Consider the following 19,082-nt stretch of genomic DNA (forward strand, 5'->3'; position numbering starts at 1 on the left):
TTTTCAGTCATGCTGGATTCTCAGGAGATGCAGATATACTTTCTATGTCTTTAGTTAGATGTAGAATATTTGTATTATCTGCTGTGGATATTTTTAGGATTTTAATACTGACCGCTTAGAATTCTGTCCTATCCTTTTCTATTTAGCTAGAAGTGCCTCTTTTGCTAAATCCTGTTTTTATGCCTGCGTGTGTTTTTCCTCTTATACTCACAGTCAATATTTGTGGGGGGCTGCCTATCCTTTGGGGTTCTGCTCTGAGGCAAGATAGAATTCCCATTTCCATCTATAGGGGTATTTAGTCCTCCGGCTGTGTCGAGGTGTCTAGGACGTGTTAGGTACAGCCCACGGCTACTTCTAGTTGCGGTGTTAGTTTAGGGTTTGCTGTCAGTACAGGTACCACCTACTCCTGAGACAGTCTTTCATGCGGCTCCAAGGTCACCGGATCATAACAGGGATCCTGACAGAGGCCTAGCGAACAGGAAAGAACGTTAAGGAACCGCGCCTGCACTACATCGCGGCGGTATCTCAAGAAAGGACAAGAAGCGAGGTTTATTGTGGAGAGTGAGAAACGAGATCAAAGCAAAAAGGAGATAACACCAGTAGGAGTCGTGGTGTAAGATCGAGGCAACATCCTATTGAGGCGTGTAGCCGGTGGCCAGAACACCGAGGACGTATTAGGCTCCAAGCAATACTTCAAACAGAGGCAGGACAGTTGATTTTAGGTTGGCTGTCTCACCAAAATCACCTAAGAAGACATAGGGGGCAACTGTGGGAGAGGGGCGACGCTAGGGTCCCGGAAGAACTCCAGGCCTTCCCGTCATACGGGTGCGTCCTATCCATATCATCTGGGGAACGGAGAAGAACATCAGAACAGACATAAGTTGTGGGAAATAACATCAGAAACAGACACAACAGTTGTGAGGACTATCCCGTGGTGCTCAGCAGGGAAGTACTACAACACACAGGCGCCAGAAGGTAGGCACAGATTTCCACCTGCAAAGGGAACTCTGGAGGTGCCATCGGACCGGCCGGTCTCTTACAGCCCTGTTAACCGTACTCTGGATTGAGGACCTTGAAGCCTTCAGTAAAGAGGTAAAGAGACTGCAACCCTGTGTCCTCGTTATTCATCGCGACCTGCACCACGCACCACCACTTACAACTTTCATTGGACGCCCCTTAGCAGGGTCACGGACCGGGTCTAGCCACCGTGACAACCCCAGAACTGAGACAGAGAGGCCCGGTGCCGAGTGTCCCGCGGCCCTGCGTCTGGGGGCGCTCCACTTACACTGCTCAGTACATGCTGCAGCTGTCAGTCAGGCTGGCTGGGCAGAGATTGACGTTATAATTTCAGGATTATACAGCTATTTTGACATGGATTATAAAAAGTAACAATATCAGATCTATGAGATCTACTTAAAAATCGATTTAGCCATAATTTCTATTCCCTGCAATACCCCTTTAAGGTAATAAGAGAATGTCTTCCAAGGATGCTGTCCTTAATAAAAGCTAAGAACCGAAGGCGGAATGAATATGAATAAACCTTCTATCCGCTGCTCCATGTAATGCGGTGGCACCACATAAATAATAATAATCCCAGCATACATAGTAACGAAGCGATGGGCACAGGCACATAAAGAACTGCAGACGTCGTGGTGTTTCGAACTCTCCAGCATTTGGGATCTGTTCCCGACTTGCAGAAGAATCTTTGAAAAGATTCCATAATGTGTCAAAGGAAACCAGAGAGTCTCCCACACACTTGGAGCAGGAAGATAACACTGAGCTGTTCTCCAGCCGCGCTGCAAGCTCCGGATCAGTTTCACATGTTGCTTTCTAACTAAAATAGTTTGTTCAAAAAAGAAATGTATTTTCAAGCCTTGCTGGCTGGGATTCAGAGCGGTATTCTTTTTCTGTGTCTCCGGCCTGCATCCTGTGAGCGGTTACCTCATCGAATATCTGCCGCCTACTCAAGGAACGTTAACTTCTTCGTGACTATGCGGTGGCCCTAGCGGAACTGAGACCTATACTATAAGTTGAAGGGTTTTATAACTGGACCTCTCTAACTCTCCTTCTAGACCACCACAAGCTCCTCTCAGCTGTATTAGGACCCTCTCGCAACTTGAATCTTATAGACTCCAATGCAGAATCCGTACCAGCACCTTCACCAATTATTAAACACTATTATATTCTCCCCCTGCTGCTGCCTGATTAACAGCTCCTCAGTGTTCCTCCTCCCTGCTGCTGATAAATCTCAGCTAACCCAGCTTGATTGACAGCTCCTCAGTGTCCCTCCTCCCTGGTCCTCATAAATCTTGCCTGACCCAGCATGATTACCAGCTCCTCGGTGTCCCTCCTCCCTGCTGCTGATAAATCTCAGCTGACCCCGAATGATTGACAGCTCCTCGGTGACCCTCCTCCCTGCTACTGATAAATCTCAGCTGACCCTGACTGATTGACAGCTCCTCGGTGACCCTCCTCCTTGCTACTGATAAATCTCAGCTAACCCAGCTTGATTGACAGCTCCTTAGTGTCCTTCCTCATTGCTGCAGATAAATCTCAGTTGACTCAGATTGGTTGACAGCTCCTCAGTGTCCATCCTCCATGCTGCTGCTGAATGTCCATTCATCTGCCTTATTCACCATTCTTCAGTGTCCCTGCTCCCTGCTGTTTCTGCTGAATCTCCCCCACCTACTCTGATTAACAGTCCATCAGTATACCTTCTCCATGTTGCTGATAAATGTCCTCTAACTCAGCCTGATTGAAAGCTCCTCAGTGTCCCTCCTCCCTGCTGCTGTTGAATCTCCAACCACCTAGCATTATATACAACGTCTCAATATCCTTCCTCCCTTCTGATTGACAGTTCAATCAATCTAGACTAATTGACAGCTTCTTAGAATCCCTTCCTGTTGCTGATGAATCCCTGCCCATTAGTCGATTGACAGATCCTCAGGGTCCCTCCTCCCTGCTGCTGAATCTCCACCCACTTAGCCTGACTGACAGCTCTTCAGTGTCCCTCCTTTATGTCGCTAATGAATTTCCAACCACTGGTTTCTTCATATCAAGCAAATCACACTTCCCCCTCCAGGACTGAGTGGTAATTACCCCCCAATAGCACACTTTCCAGCTTTGAGTTTGAGTGATGGCTTTCAGGGGGAGATCATCACTCATATGTTCATAGCCAAGCATCCCTTATTTACAGGCCACTACTCTCCTCATCCTGTCTTCAGCACCTTCACCCCATGATGGAGTATCCCAATGTCACGCACAAGAAACATTCATAAAGCGCTGTTTTTCAGGAGATTTAGGTGGCTTTTGTGGCCCTCAGGAGCCCAGCTGGGTCCCATTTTCTGGGAGTCTCCAGGAGAGTTGCAATGAACATACTGGCCTAGATTGCAGTAGTATCGGAGTTCACGAGACGAAGGTCAGGGCAATTCACTGCACTCTGTATCTTGTCCCATCCTTACATCTCAATGTCCAGAGGCAGTATGTCGGCCGATGTAATAAATGTGATTGAATCATTGATAGTCCTGTTTTGGGATAGATCGACTTGTTCAGTTTCAGTCCACTTAAGTGTCAGACCAAGGATGTGCACTATGCTATGTGGGCTACATAAATCCAGCTTTTTATGCAGAAGTTTGCAAAGCATACGACCAGTGGAAGAGATTTAAGCATTGAATAGACTTCATTAGACATCATGAAATCACTGTTCATCACAAGTCATCTGGGCCAGATTGCTGGGTCATCGTCCAATGGTCTGACATCTGCGAGGATCTCTAAGCTGAGGACATCCCTCTGTTCATCCTCTTGGAAATGCATGAATAAATTAATAACCAGGTGTCTCACTTCCATTTGAGTTGTGTCGGAAGTTCGGGCAGCTGTTGGTCTGTTGGTCTTCATTCCCATTTTCATACATGGCCGACTCAGCTAAATGTGCATGTCTTCGAAAGAGTGTGGATCCAGAGTTCAGTTGAAATTCAATATGTCCTCCGACATCATCTGACCGGGGGAAGAGTCCTCCACTCTTACCAAAATCTATTGGTTTGGATGACTTTTCTTTTATTTGTAAGGGCATCTTTCTCTAGGGAGATCAGATGCCGAGTGACCCAAAACACCACTCCCATCATTGACTCTCTACGATGCATGTGCCAAGTCCTCCATCCAGCGCATGCGCACTCCAAACTGTTCCTGTGTCTATGCTCCTATCTGTCATGATCCAGGCCGGGGTTTGTTTCTTGCTATTTTCTCCCCGGTCTGGTCATGCGGGGGTTAACCTTCTTTGCCTCTTTTTGGCATCTCTTTTGCTATTTCAGTCCACAGCTGCCTGCAGGCAGCGTCAGCTATAGTTCTTGCCCCTGGCTTGAGCGACTGACCCCGTTTCACCCTGATTTGTCCTCGGCCCATTTACTCTGTTTTCCTGCCTTCCCATTCCTGCGTCCCCGCTCGTCTTGCTGTGTGCTCCCTGTGCTGTGAACTTGGTATCTGACCCGGCTTGTCCTCTGACCTGTTTCTCTGTCTCACGTCTCTGGCATTTCTGCTCCCGACTGGCTCCGACTTCTTTGGCTTGTATTTGACCACGTATATTGCTGTTTACCCTGGTACTACGTTTCCTGTCCGTTCCTGACCCGGCTTGTCTGACCACTCTCTCGCCACCTAGTGGCGCCTGTGCTGCAGCACTGAAGTGTTACGCTGTGAGTGCTACCTATTTTCCCTCTCCAGCACCCCCTGGGATAGGACGCACGATACTGCGCTGCAACAGCATTACACCATCTTTATTGTCCACCATACACTGCTATTTATTGCACGGTATTGGCAGGAGCGTGCACATTATTTGGAAAGAGGAGCATGTCGTGCTGGGATTTGTAGTTTGGGAATCCAGTGTGCAGTTCCGGATACTCCAGATCCAACCCACGGGAGACGGTAGCGAGACCGGGAGCCTTAGAAAATGATGCTCTTGGCTCCTCTGTTTATTTATACCCACAGAAGGGATGGGAATGCCATGTCACAGGAAATGGGCATTAATCAATCTGTGAAATAATGAGGAAATGAATTCATCATATTGTGTTGTGTTCGGGCAGTTTTGTATCAAAAGCCCCTTTCATTCCTCATAACTTTCTACATTTCTAGCCAGTTGACCTTTACAAATGGCCTTAGAAAACCAATTGACCTTGCCATCATTTTTTAAGTCACATCTTTACGTAAAATAAGAAAGTAAATGCAATGTACGTGGCACATGTGCTACTTATCCGGTGTGTCACGTGATGTTCAAGGGGATGTGCACATGTTGCGTTTTCATTACGCTTTTGTCAACGTTTTTCCCGTTTTGTCACAAAAACTGAAGTACCAGCAAAGTAAATGAGATTCCTGAAGAGTCGTGCACACGTCGCTTATTGTTTCCTTTGCAGCAGATTCAGATCTGAAGGATTGCAATTCCTGCAGAGTTTTTGCTGCAAATTTTAGCCGTACTAATGAGAGCCGTGCGTGCATGTGTTCTGAAAAGAGAGATGAGAATGAGTTGGGTCAGACACAGGAGTGGGCATACCATTGCTGCGACCTGTGGAGACACACAGGAGCTCAAGAGCTAAAGGGGGCCACCACCTCTAAATAAGGTAGAATTGTGCATTATGAGGAGCTATGGGACTGTAACGGGCCCATATACTGCTCTTGCACAGGGGCCCTCTCCTGTCTGTGTCTCCTCCTGCTCAGACACCTTATCTCCTGGGACAACAAAAGCATAGAGCATGGAAATTCAGCACACCTAATCCTGTTAAAGTTGGGAGGCTCTCATACAATTTAGATGCCCTTTTGTTCCACCAAAAACTACATGGCTGCTTTAAAAAATAATTATGGAGCTCCAGACATGGAGGGACTACCTAACATTGAAGAATACATCTTATATGGGTTCCCTCTGGAGATGAGCAGAAAGAGTCACAGTACCCTGGTCTAGCGGAGATTTAAGTAGTCCATGGCCTGAGAACCTCTTCCTACCTGCCGGCATCCATGGAGCCTTTTCTAATTGTAGAACCAGCGGGGCGTCATTATTTCGGCAAGACGTTGTACCAGGCCTACGCCAGGATTCCCGCAGGTAGGAGGAGGTTTACAAGTCATTGGTCTGATGCCCATGGTCTACCAATGTGGCTGCTGGACTAAGGTTTGGTGAATCACTTTGATCATCTTTATTATATTTTCTAATACCCTATTACAAATAGAGGAGGCCAAAAATTCTGGTCCCTCACCTATTATTCAACAAGAAGATTGACTACCAAGATCATCACCCGCTCTGGAGGACCTGACACGTCCATGCATTAGCAAGACAGATCATCGATTTCAATGATAACTGTGTAATACTTAATTTCACCTGTGGTGCTGCTGTGGGGAAATTGGACACTTGCTTCTGGGCTTCCATACAGATTGCATCTGATTGCTGGGAGTTCCATGCTGAGGGATCAGTAATCAACTAATGATCCTTCTACCAAAATAAAATGGTTAACGCAGACAACACCTTTAGTAATGCAACATCAGCTCCTAGGTGAAGTCATGTTTTGATAATTACATCCTTTTTATGACAAATTTCACTGGAAACGGTGGAAGGGATCCATTTTTTATGCCAAACAGGTTTGTTAGGAATCCGTAATTGAACACATGAGCTTAGAATTCTTCCCAGAAAGAATACACATTGCAAAGCCATGCTAAAACTCAAGGAACGTTTCTAGAATTTTTGTATCGGGAGGTGATACGTGCTGCAGATGTGGCGTTCATTGTCCATGTGTCATGCATTCGCGGTTATTATGCACACAACCTGCTACAATTCATAGGACAGGTACTCGCCAGTCAACCAGAAGACCTAGAGAGTGGGCCATATTGGTATCGCCTCTCGCCTCCCAATGCTATAAGTCATACCAAGCCAAAACCCTTCATTGACCAACAGATGAATTATTCCCATGGATGACCCTCGTGGGCATCTCATGTCATGGTTTGCTACATCCTGATGGTGCTACCAGTCAAATCAATCAAAATGAGAATTCTCCGATGCTGAACCAATTCTGATTTAAGGAAGACCATAGCATCTCCCCTGTACAATGCTCCAAAGAAATCACCTGGAGAATTGGCCAGCTCTACAAGGTCAACCATGGCTTTTGCTCCGTCACAATGTAGTCTATTCATTTTTCTGGGATCTAATAAAACAACTGAGGCACTACCTAGATTTCATAAAACATCCACTGGTGCCAAGTGCTCGGCTGAACTACATGTCTATGATTATTAATTCTCCCTGGGTTATAGTTGACTCTACTGTTTGTAGGCGAAGGGTAGACTTGGGCTCAGTAAAAAAAAAAAATCTAAGCAAGCAATCATTTGATATCGAGGGTATATCCAGGTTATGGAAGGTGGGAGTCGATGAGTTTCTGCATAAGAATAATTCACATCATTAAAGCCCATAAGGGGCCCAGACGACTGACCTTTTCTTGTATGGTGGAGTCGAATTTGTGAATCCTGGGTCTGATGATGCCCGTTTTTTTGGCAACAGGACTGACATTTTTCAGCTGCTTATTCCACGGTAAAGGAACTCTTCTGAAGTCTTCCAGGAAATAAGCACCCTTGGCAAGGTTGACAGTCACCACCAACAAGACTGGAAAGCCACCACAGGAATGGACAAACATTGCAGACACAGTAAAATATGACACCAGATCCTTTCAGGGGTGCAGGGATATTTTATAAGTATAATACAACCATACATAAAAAAAAAGTTAGAATGATCCAGAAATATTAAAATCCAAACTTGGCTATATCTGTAATGGGTAAAAAAAAACAAAAAACTTACCGTAATTAGGAAATTCTGATATTAGATATTCCAGATCCTCAAAGAGCATCTCTGGCTCTGGAGGACCCAGCAATAGGAATTGTGTAATACCTTATTTCTCCTCTGGAGGCACTATAGGGAATTTGAGCAATTTTAGAACTGAAGTGTCAATTTTAGAATGTGAAATCTGGAGTGTTTTTGCAAATATTTCTTATTTTCAAAGAACAGTGGAAAAATCTGGTTGACGGTGCAATCATAAATGTTCACCGTTGGTTCAGACTTTGGAAGTTCGACTTTTGGACAATTTTCTAAAATGTTGATATTTTAATATATATTTAAGAAATATTAATAAACAGGAAGTTACCGAGTTTGATGCATCACAGGCTGGTTAGTTTTATTTTTTGGCTCCTATTTTGGCTGAAAATCAAAGCGCGACCGTGTGTCTGATTAAACCAACTAACAAAGTAACAATCTAGATGGAGTTTGAAGATGCAACATGGACAACAAGAATTCTCATATTATTGTGTGAAATGGACCTCACAGTCCAAGTAGCAGCTTACTGACCATGCATGAGTTATCCGGCGTCAGCCAGATGAGTATACACTAAAGGCAGCTGGATACCACCTACTAGTGGTCACCTACAGCCTTTTATCCATATGTGTCAGGCCATTTTTTATTAAAAAAAACCATTAGTTAGTCTGACTAAGAGGCGTCCAAAACATGCACCATATTTATCCATTTCTTGCATGAGTATAAAGTGAAGCATGAGGCCGATAAATGTCTTCACCTTTCCTTTATGTTCAACACTTATATGGCAGCACATGCAATTCTGGTAGTTCTAATACCAAGTACATGCCCAAAAGTGCCTAAAGGGGTGTTCCCAACTGGGAACATGTATAGCATGTTGTCACGATATGTGGTAAATGTCCAATCCTGAGACTTAAGCCTACTTTGAGAATGGGGCTTTGCTGCCCATTGTCAGGAATGGAGAAATGGCTGCGCATGTGCGGCTCTCTATTGTTTCCTATGGGAGCTCCGAAACGTTGATGTGGAATACTTATGATGACATATCCTGTCAAAATGCCGACAATGTCCCCGGTAGCACCATCTTTTGAGATTGCGCATGTTCAAGTGACATCTTCTCCTCCTAACTCTCACATATTTATACACGCTTGGCCGAGAGATGCATGTATTCTTGGTTGGGAAAAAGAGAAGCTATTATTACTTATTTTATTATTTAATGGCCTTCGTCCCAATCTCGAGCCATGGCGATCTAATGGATGAATGATCTGTAGGATGATGAAGCTTGTGCAGCCTAGATAGGCCCATCAGGGTCTTCACTGCCATTATCTTGATAGTTTCCAGCTATCGGGTTGCTGGTCTTCCTCTTCCCCTGTTCCTTCTATTCTTCTGACTCTGATATCCTTCTCCAGTGTTTGCTCTCTTCGTATGATGAGTCCAAAGTAGGCAAGTCGTAGCTTGGTGATCCTTGATTTGGGTGACATGTCTGGCTTGATTTGTTTCCAAATTGATTTTTTTGTCCTTCTATCCATCCATGGTATTGATAACATCTTTCTCCAGTATCACATTTGGAAGGGCGTCAATTCTTCTTCGGTCTTCTTTCTTTATCATTCAGGTTTCGCAACCATATGTTACCACAAAAAAGAAGTAAGTAGCTGCCTGTATCTCCCTCAGGAACAAAGTATTACCCACGCTGAAATCCAACATGCCTGATCCTTCTTCCCCAAAACAACCTGGTTTTAGGGGAGAAGTCAGAGAGCCATTAGTTAGATGACTGGTCCCACCAAAATGTATTTATGATGACTGACAGCTCATGTGCATTGGTAACTTCACACTGTTCAAACATAATGTACCATCCCTAGATGATTCACCTTTTCCTTGGAAGGACCATTATCAGATGCTATAGACAACCGAAGGCGAGTGGTCCAACTGCCCGATGACGGTATTGATATTACTCCATGTAAACCCCTCACTCTTCATATCAACTCCACTGAAGGTCAGAGAGTTATGTCATAAAAAAATTCCTAACAAAATTTGAAAAAAGTAATGGGTTCTCCCAATTCCCACTTTATGGTGTCCACTAAATCCAGATTTAGAAACTTGTCATGTTGATGGATGAGTTTCCTGGTGTACTCCAGTTATTAGATTTTAGAGATGGGTTTTGTATGTGTTTTATTGTGCCCTTTTTTCTTTCCCTGTATCCAGGAGGGAGGAGGTTAAACGAAGGGTGAGAGTGAATTGAACCAGTGTTTTTTCGTGGACAAGCAGGCAGTGTTAGTGAGCTCCGAATCCTAGAGGAAGCCTGATTTGTGACCTCAGATGTATACATTATTAAACCAGTGGAAAGATACCTTATTATTTCCATCTTGCAATAAAGCAAAACCATACAATTAATTGCGTGGAATGCCCTTTTTCCATGTGTAAAAACTAAATTGTTTTTGAAAGCTGCAGGGAAACTTTTATAAGCCTGTGAAGTGCTTAATTCAAGCAACATGCTCCAAAACTGGACTAGAAAAATCGTTTGTGGTTTGGGGTGAAGTGGGACGTTCACAAGTACCAGATCTCCCCTCATGGAAGTGCTGGGCCTTTTATCTTATCAACCCATTGTCATAATTCTTGTATCCATGACCATGATTTCGCCAAGGACACGGTGGAAGTAAACCAGACCATGCAAGTTCCCAGACCAGCTGGCTGATGCACAATGTGCTCTGTGCATGTGACACCAGGATATTTTCGTTCTGCATGGGACAATTGACATCTCCTTTGAGACTCGGAGAAACTGACCCGTTTTTCGAATAAACTCTCCGGTATTTTGGTAGAGTTGGCAAATATGGCATAGAAGTTGATTAACTTACTTTCTTACAGGGAATTAGATACAAGATGGTGGAAACTGAGTGTACAGACTCATTATGATAGCATGCCAGGACTTCCGTGAAGTTCTAGGGTTTGTATAGTCAATAGGCTCTCCATGTTTTATGTTCCAGATCCAGTTTCCGACTTGGTTTGTCAAACCACCATCATGGATCTAATTTGTTATAGGAAAGTCTTCGACTTAATCAACTCGTAAGCCCCACTTGCCAATTCTAATGAAATGTTGTGAAGTCTATCAGAAGAATAGGTCTGCTTTCCAACTCCCAAAGAAGTAGGTCTGCTCTCCAACTCCCAAAGAAGTTTTCAATTCTCCCATGGACTGCGAAAATATCCCGCAAGGAAACAGTTTACGTTATTACCGAACTCAGCCCGGCATCATGATGCATGTCCCGTGGTTAGCACACAAGGCTTGTATTCCAACTGTGGCAGTGGAACTTAGTTTTTGGTTGTGAGGGGTGAGTCTCAGTTATGATCTGACTTTGGTGGGGGATTTGTGAGTGGGTGAGGTCTAAGAAGCTGGCGCTCCTTGAAGACATTGGCTGAGTAAGGAGTCTTGTGAGCAATGTTCCATGTGAAAAAAAAACATGGAGATCAGCTAGAAAACTTTGAAAGTATCTCTGATATGAGGTCAGATATTGACTTACATGGTGGAACTTACAGGAAAGTTCATTTGCATGAAGCCTCAGAAAAACTTTTGTGGGGTCTCTTGACTGTATGGAACCTGAGTGTTGAAAAGGGCTTGTCACGATCCAAGTACTGTCAATGGGCCTGAACTGACTGTAGGTTTCCTGACATGAACTTGACAGCCTCACATACGTCTATTTGACTGTTGAGTTTGGGTCTGGAGACCTGCGGCTGATCCATGCACCATGGACTGTGACACATGGATGTGTGAATACAACGTTAAAGGGACACCTGCCCACATTCACATGGATGACCAATGGACAACATAAAGAAAAAGGACTGGTATAGCCATGGGCCATCAACACATACATGAAGATCTATGGTCAGTGTGGCTGACAGCTTCTTCATTTCCTTGCAACCTCTATGTGTTTTCCTCATCCTTGAGAGACGTCTGGTCCAGAATCCTGCAGGAAACCACATCACATCATGCAGATGAGGACTGGCCTGTGAACAGAGCAGGGTTTCTTGTTTGGAGGGTTGGGGATTGTTTGCGTCTTTCTCATTCTCTGGAGGGCTTGAAAGAAAAATCTTGGGTTATTGCCCCAATTTTCACTAGTCCTCGGCAGCCCCAAAATATGTGAAAGGAGGAATGAAAAAGTATGTGACCCCGGCTTTATGATCATTTTGTAAATAGTCCACTAATAATTGGGCTAAGCTGCCATGAGCAATAATTCCTGTTTCCACCGGAGAGATGTACGTGTACGTTTTTCATTGCAGGTTAATATTAATATGCCAGATGTCAGATTTTAATAAATGTACTTAATATATACTGTAAGAGAGAAATATTACAGCTAGTATAATGTCCATGAAAGGTCTACAGATCTGTGCAGGGACCGCGTTTATTAAAAGGAGCATAAAGGCCAAGCTAGAGAGTTGTTTTATATTATAAGGCTGCTAAATTCGAGCACCAGACCCTTCACCAACCCCCTACCCTCCACCCTGGGTACTGACCTTAGCTCAGCCAACTGCATGGCCGTGATAAATAAGAGCATGCTGTTTGCCAACCGTCTGAAGCGGAATAGAAGAAAGATAGGGCAAGCCTCACCCAAAAGTGGGCGTTCCTGGGTGTTGTAGGGTGACACCGTCTAGTCCTATGGGCAGAGCTTAAATATCCCGATCTTGTCTTGGGACTGAATTTATTCTAGGCATTGTGCACCGGTTCTTGAAAATTTACTGATGTGACAACTCAAAAGTTGGAAACTATTTATCAACATGGTTGTCAGATGTAATCCTCTAATAGCAAAGAAGAATTTGTGTTCTGTCTGATGTCCAGTCTGGTCCTCCCTGGCCACCAGTCTTCATTTCTCCAGCCTGGCATCCTGGGCTCCTTCAGCGCTTACTTGGCCCTGTGATGTCAAGATCTCCCTTTAGGCCTAGTGACTAGTCATATCATGCCATAAGATCTTGTGAGCACCAGAAGCGCCGGGTCAAGGATTCTGGGTGTACAGATCTCTTGGGACCACTGACCAAGCCTACAATCTCCCAGGTAGTCCATGGGGCGGGGAATGGGGTGCAGAGGGCAAGGCTTAAGAAAAGGGCAAGGTTTCTGTTTCAATTGGCATGTGATTCCTCCAATCAAAAGTTGCCAAAAATGTAATGGAAGAACCCTACAGTGATCTAACTCCAGTTCACTAGAACCTGTGAGGGTCTGGGTGGTACGTCCATAATATTAATGATAAAACGCAACGATTCAAAGAATGTCCCAGGAGGATTACTGTATGGGTGCAATTAAAGAATTAGACAAAAGATTAAAAAAATTGATGAAAATGCTAAGAATAAAATAAAAAGTTGTGCAAAGGAATAATAAATAAAATAGCAATAAAAAGAGTGGAAATTACAACAAAAAAAGCGCAAATAGAATAATAACTGCCTGATTAGTGTCCGGGCATCAGACGTGGCAGCGTTGTGCGCAGGCCCCTCGCTGCGCTCACACGTGTCATTCAATAACCCCCATGAGTCCTAATACTCCAATGTATAATCTTTGAGGCAGAAGAGGATTTACATTCGATTGTCAATAGGACAATCATTAAACACCCAAGTGATCAACAGCTGCTGCCGGGAGCCAAGAACCGATGCAGAAATTGCTCAGCGCCCAGTAAATCCGGGACAGAATTGATCACCGGATTTTCCACTATTGAATTCTGTCACTTTAACTATAGGATCAATCAGCGGAATAATGAGCCCATAGGGTCAGCGAGCTGTGCCGCGACCGATGCATCTCACAGGAGTCTACGATCCTCCCCGAGGGATAATAATCATATTAGAAGCGCAGATCTTTATCCTGCCATCAATGTAAGAAAGGGATAATCGGTAATGATTGCGCTGAACTACAGATGTAGCAGAGCTAAGTTTGTCATTCATTGCTCTTCTGCAAGATTTCATTGTTAGGGGTCTATGATCACTGGGGCTTTGTTTGCTGTCTCTTCCATGGCCAGCAGTTGTGCACCCAGAATGCATGCATGACACTTGACAGACACCTCATCCCTTTAAGACCGAATAGACATCTAGACCTAACAACTGAGTCTTTAAAGGGAAAATATTAATCACTTGCATTTAAAGGGATTTTCCATCCATGTCCACTATTCATTGGCTACTAAGGAAATCTCTTATGGCAATCTAGCTGTGGTTAAACTACAACCCCCAGCATGCCCTGACAACTGCCTAAAGGCCCCGTCTCACATAGCGAGATCGCTAGCGAGATCGCTGCTGAGTCACAAGTTTTGTGACGCAACAGCGACCTCCATAGCGATCTCGCTATGTGTGACACGTACCAGCGATCAGGCCCCTGCTGCGAGATCGCTGGTCGTGTCAGAATGGCCTGGACCTTTTTTTGGTCGTTGAGGCCCCGCTGACATCGCTGAATCGGTGTGTGTGACACCGATCCAGCGATGTCTTCACTGGTAACCAGGGTAAACATCGGGTTACTAAGCGCAGGGCCGCGCTTAGTAACCCGATGTTTACCCTGGTTACCAAAAAAAACAAACAGTACATACTCGCCTTTCGGTGTCCCTTGCCGTCTGCTTCCTGCTCTCACTGACTCCCGGCCGTACAGTGAGAAGTGAGAGCGCAGCAGTGACGTCACCGCTGTGATCTGCTCTCACAGTACGGCGGCTCAGTCAGAGCAGGAAGCAGACGGCAAGGGACCTGGACACCGAAAGGCGAGTATGTAGTGTTTGTTTTTTTTGGTAACCAGGGTAAACATCGGGTTACTAAGCGCGGCCCTGCGCTTAGTAACCCGATGTTTACCCTGGTTACCCGGGTGCTGCAGGGGGACTTCGGCATCGTTGAAGACAGTTTCAACGATGCCGAAGTCGTTCCCCTGATCGTTGGTCGCTGGGGAGAGCTGTCTGTGTGACAGCTCCCCAGCGACCACACAGCGACTTACCAACGATCACGGCCAGGTCGTATCGCTGGTCGTGATCGTTGGTAAATCGCTTAGTGAGACGGGGCCTTAAGAGTAGGGGGAGAGGAAATCTCCTGGAAGAGTCAGCAAATCTCCGGGGCCCCATCCATACCTGACAAGCCTTGTGAAAACCAATGATTTCCAAAGTTTTTTTTTTCACCCATTAATGTGGGGAATGGAAACCACTTTATCCATCTGGGGCAGGAAGACTCTTTGCCCCCCATCACCGTCGTCTCGTTTCCCTAATGTTAGAGTGTTTGTGTCGAGGGGATCCTTACACTGTCCCTCCCTGTAACAGAAGGTTGGCTGCACCCCTCATTTTCAAGGGTGGTGGTAACCCATCAGATTGAGGGGTGCAGCCAACCAGATCTAGGCCCCTTCCATACTTCCCAACCTACCTAGGCATTTCCGGGTCTTCGGTAGCTTTCCCGAGAGGTCAGTGACATGTTCTGACTTCTACTGTTTCCTTGTCCTTTGGATGCAGATACAGATGAATGCAAGGAAGTTATCAGTATTTGTCGGTGTGGAGGGGGCACTGTGGGGGCATCATAATGTGTGTGAAGGGGGCACTGTGGGGGCATCATACTGTGTGTGTGTGTGAAGGGGCACTGTGGGGGCATCATACTGTGTGTGAAGGGGCACTGTGGGGGCATCATACTGTGTGTGAAGGGGCACTGTGGGGGCGCATCATACTGTGTGTGAAGGGGCACTGTGGCGGTATCATACTGTGGGTGAAGGGGTACTGTGGGGGCATCATACTGTGTGTGAAGGGACACTGTGGGGGCAGCATACTGTGTGTGAAGGGGCACTGTGGGGGTTTTATACTGTGTGTGAAGGGGCACTGTGGGGGCATCATACTGTGTGTGAAGGGGGCACTATGGGGGCATCATACTGTGTGTGAAGGGACACTGTGGGGGCAGCATACTGTGTGTGAAGGGGCACTGTGGGGGCAGCATACTGTGTGTGAAGGGGCACTGTGGGGGCAGCATACTGTGTGTGAAGGGGCACTGTGGGGGCAGCATACTGTGTGTGAAGGGGCACTGTGGGGGCAGCATACTGTGTGTGAAGGGGCACTGTGGGGGCATCATACTGTGTGTGAAGGGGACACTGTGGGGGCATCATACTGTGTGTGAAGGGGCACTGTGGGGGCAGCATACTGTGTGTGAAGGGGCACTGTGGGGGCAGCATACTGTGTGTGAAGGGGCACTGTGGGGGCAGCATACTGTGTGTGAAGGGGCACTGTGGGGGCATCATACTGTGTGTGAAGGGGCACTGTGGGGGCAGCATACTGTGTGTGAAGGGGCACTGTGGGGGCATCATACTGTGTGTGAAGGGGACACTGTGGGGGCATCATACTGTGTGTGAAGGGGCACTGTGGGGGCAGCATACTGTGTGTGAAGGGGCACTGTGGGGGCATCATACTGTGTGTGAAGGGGACACCGTGGGGGCATCATACTGTGTGTGAAGGGACACTGTGGGGGTTTTATACTGTGTGTGAAGGGGCACTGTTGGGGCATCATACTGTGTGTGAAGGGGCACTGTCTGGTCATGGGCTGCCTTGTGTGCTACGTTGTTAACAGAATCAATGTTCTCAAGATACCCATACTGTTAACAGTTGTGACGGAGCACAAAGCCGGTCACTCCGTCACTCCGTCACTTACCTCAGTAGGCCACGGTTATCATTAGAAATATTGGTCTTGTAGTAAATCGTCCTTTCCTCCAACCAGGGTAATATTAGTAATATATCCCATCTGGTTATTGGGGATGGGGACACCATGGGCCTGTGTGATTATAGATGCCAGGGCTGAATTTCATCCCCAGTCCGTACCTGGGGGCATCATACTGTGTGTGAAGGGGCACTGTGGGGGAATCACACTGTGTGTGAAGGGGCACCGTGGGGGCATCATACTGTGTGTGAAGGGGCACTATGGGGGAATCATACTGTGTGTGAAGGGGCAATGTGGGGGCATCATACTGTGTGTGAAGGGGCACTGTGAGGGCATCATACTGTGTGTAAAGGGGCACTGTGGGGGCATCATATTGTGTGTGAAGGGGCACTATGGGGGAATCATACTGTGTGTGCAGGGGCACTGTGAGGGCATCATACTGTGTGTGAAGGGGCACTGTGGGGGTTTTACACTGTGTGTGAAGGGGCACTGTGGGGGTATCATACTGTGTGTGAAGGGTACACTGTGGGGGCATCATACTGTGTGTGAAGGGGCACTGTGGGGGTATCATACTGTGTGTGAAGGGGCACTGTGGGGGCAACATACTGTGTGTGAAGGGGGCACTGTGGGGGCATCATACTGTGTGAAGTGGGCACTGTGGGGGAATCATACTGTGTGTGAAGGGACACTGTGGGGGCATCATAATGTGTGACAAGGGGGCATTGCAAGGGTATCATACTGTGTGTGAAGGGGCACTGTGGGGGCATCATACTGTGTGTATGAAGGGGCACTGTGGGGGCATCATACTGTGCGTGAAGGGGCACTGTGGGGGCATCATAATGTGTGACAAGGGGGCATTGTGAGGGTATCATACTGTGTGTGAAGGAGCATTGTGGGGGGCATCATACTGTGTGTGAAGGGGCATTGTGAGGGCATCATACTGTGCCTGAAGGGGGCATTGTCAGGGCATCATACTATGTGTGAAGGGGCACTGTAAGGACATCATATTGTGTGAGAAGAGGGCACTGTGGGGGCATCATACTGTGAAGGGGCACTGTGAGGGGATCATACTGTGCTCCACTATTGTAAACTGTCTCCGTGTGGGTGCATAAAAAGGACTGTGTGGCCCGTTTTGCAATATTTGGGGGTACGCCCCTCTGTCCCTCTCTCACCAGGGCCCGATGACACCTGCACCTTTGGCCTCTGTGGCACCTGCACGCTTAGTTTAGATTTTAGTGAAGTCCGTAGATGTCGCTTAGTGATCACTAGGCAGAATGTAAATGATTGTTTTGCCACATGCGATGTGTTTGCTGCCATTTTACTGGAGTGATCTGCATTTATGCCACATGTGTCTCCCTTGTAACATCCTTCCTCCTCCTCCCAAGCTCCCGCCTTATGACTGTCTCCAGCGTGGTGCGCAGCCTTTCAACAAACTCAACTCCCCAATATCCCCCTCAGGCTCCTCTCTCCCTTTCCTCTGAGACTGATTGGGGCTAATTAGTCCCCCTCCTCTTGTGATTACAGGCGTCCTTCCTGCGCCCTTCTCCAGAGCTCACATCCTCGTGGTGCTCGGAGCGAGGCCCAATCTGCAAGATGTCCGGATACAGCGCCGAAGAGCAGCCTGAAAGCAAAGGCAACTTCGCTGCTTCCTCTTGTGTCATCTGTTCTTAACTTAGCCAATAGGGCACAAAGGGTTCAAAAATAGCGGCGAGGGAAGCGGTAACGCCTTTCCCCAAAATGACAAAAAAAAAAAAAAGAAAATGACAACACCATAACACACAAAAGGGACGTGCACTGGGGAGAAGCCAAAGAACTTCCTAATTATTTCTACATGATTCCTAGAAGTTCCAGCTTGGGAAAAAAAACAAAAACGCACATGAGTCGCCCGCCAGGGCCGTGGGGTACTCGGTACTGGGTCTGGTACTCACAGGGGGATGTCACGGTGGCGGTGACCTGGTCCGTGGCCCTGGGTGCCCATGTTAAAGGAAATGTCCTTAAAGGGGTTTAGAATAAAGTTTGTGTTTGTGACGCCACCTGTGGTATTCGGTCAGTAGGGACCGACGCTGCTTAAAGGGGTCCACTGGGGTGATGTTATGGTAGCTGAGATGGTATAACTTCCCACAGGTGAAGTATGTCCCCAGGGCTCCCGGAGTGTAGATAGAGATGGTGAATAGTACAGTAAAGAACGGAGGACACAGGTTTGCAGTCTTCTGGTTTACTGTATTCTTCAGGCAGCCACAGTCCAGGGCACCAGATCACAGGGCAAGCAGGGTCCGGCCGGCTTGGAAGCGAATTCAGAGTCCCCTTTACCAGGTGGCGATGAAAACCTTCCTTTTAGCGTGGTGGTGTTGTAGTCCCTTACTGCCTATGTCTTCTGGCAAGGTCCTCACAGTTCTCTCTGTCCTTCATAGAAGTGGGACACAAACCCGTATGACAGATGACTCGAGTCTTTTTATAGGGTCTCTATCACGACCCGGGCTCTATGCGCCCCTATGGTGCTATGGCAGAAAGGTTATGTGTAGTCTGCTGTCCTGCCGGTTTCTGCTGTGCCACTTAGAGTCTGACACAACCTCGGTCTTCCGGCTACCGGTATCTGCACTCTGCCAGGGAGGTAGCCCAGTCGCAGCTGTCCTCCCCTGTTGTT

The sequence above is a fragment of the Ranitomeya variabilis genome, chromosome 2 (assembly GCF_051348905.1).
Source record: "Ranitomeya variabilis isolate aRanVar5 chromosome 2, aRanVar5.hap1, whole genome shotgun sequence".
Taxonomy (NCBI): domain Eukaryota; kingdom Metazoa; phylum Chordata; class Amphibia; order Anura; family Dendrobatidae; genus Ranitomeya; species Ranitomeya variabilis.